Genomic DNA, 1615 nt, shown 5'->3' on the forward strand with positions numbered 1-1615 from the left:
GTGTTTTGATGTTCTAGTGCTCACTGCAACGTTTAAGATGTTGCCTTTTCCTAGGTGTTCTTCTGTATTTTGGTTGTTTTCGTAGGTACACCCTTGTTGTGTGAGTTGTGGATTATTATTAAAAATATTTTTTTCATACAGGCAGCTCCGCTCCCCCCACCGCTTCCATCTGGCCCTGCGTAAACAGGAAGTGCACCAGAGAGGGCCGTATAGATGCAGCAAAGGGGAGTGGAGTGCCTGTGTGAATTGCAGCGCTGCCGAGGAACGAAAAAAGCAAACCTTTCTACAAGTAAAAGTTGATTTGTTTTAGTTTTGCTGGTGGTGGGGGTTTGTGTTTTATTTGTTTTATACTTTATTCATCCAGGATGGCAACTCTGACCCAGTATGGTTACCTTTATGTTTTTGCTGAAAATAGCTGCAAAGGAAAAGTGACTTGTTACTGGAGAATAATGAGGCAGCGTTGTATTTTATTATGGTGACTTATTTTGGCTTATCGTGTGTTGTTTGTGTGGGTGGGTTTTTTTTTTCTCCTGGGGCTTTAGCTACTTTTAAGAGAGCCTGAAAACTGTGCCTATTTGAATTAGTTATTCACTCACAGATTTGTAAATTATTGGGAGTGGGGTAGGTTTGCAGTAGGAGTAGGGGCGTGGGCAGGGCATATCAGGTGCCCATCCATCCAACCTGTTGGCCCACCCAAAAATTGCCTTCTGGCTACGCCACTGGTATACAGTGCTGAGGAGAAAAGGGAAAACAATGGTAAAAGCATTAGATGGATGTTTACTTCATCACAATTGCAATAAAATACAACAGGTACAGAAGGGCACATAAATATATATTTTTGATCAAAGCTTTTTTAGTAGTAGCTCAAGGTGTGTTTTGTTCAGGTACTCTGGATGTTTCTTGGTCCCAGGAATGCTTTAAGTTTGCATCTGAGGCAATGGAGAGTTAGGTGACTTGCCCAAGGTCATGAGGAGTAGAAGTGGGATTTGAACCCACAATCCCTGGATTACAAGACCAGTGCTCTAACCACTGGGCCACTCCAGCCACCAGGCTATAGCCACCTGCAGGTAATTTGGATTAGGAACTGTAACAAGAAACCCTTTCTCTCACTATGACAAGGGCTCAGTAGGCACGTACCTGTGGCCACCTTGAAAATAGTTTGGAAGCTAGAATGTAGAAATGTTGTTGCTCCATACTGTGTTGAATAATGTGGAAAAGACCTTCAGGGCATATGTATTAATTTCTTTTTTATTTATTTATAGCATTTATACCCCGCTTTTCCCGCTTGATAGCAGGCTCAGTGCGGCTTACAAGCTATGGTACAAAGTATCACAGAGATAACACAAAGTATGGTACAAGGTATCACATAGATACACAAAGTATGATACAAAGTATCAAGAGATGTTCAAGTTAAAAGAGTAGAAACAATGGGGAGAGATGTGGGGGAGAGGATTGGAGTATGGGTAGTGCTGGTGGCGTGGAATTAGGTTTGAGAATTAGGTTGGGTTGTTTGAGTAAGCTTGTTTGAAGAGGTAAGTCTTCAGCAGCTTTCAGAAGGGTAGGTGTTCATTGGTTGTTCAGATGTGTCGTGGTATTGCGTTCCAGAGTTGGCTGC

General features: G+C 42.4%; 1 non-coding gene across 1 annotated transcript; it reads right to left on the reverse strand.

The window, feature by feature from the left end:
• Nucleotides 1-971: 971 nt before the first annotated feature.
• Nucleotides 972-1044, reverse strand: TRNAT-UGU. The gene has a single exon. It is a non-coding gene; the product is annotated as a tRNA-Thr (tRNA).
• Between the last annotated feature and the right edge of the window lie 571 nt (nt 1045-1615).

This window comes from Microcaecilia unicolor, unplaced genomic scaffold (genome assembly GCF_901765095.1).
Source record: "Microcaecilia unicolor unplaced genomic scaffold, aMicUni1.1, whole genome shotgun sequence".
Taxonomy (NCBI): Eukaryota; Metazoa; Chordata; class Amphibia; order Gymnophiona; family Siphonopidae; genus Microcaecilia; species Microcaecilia unicolor.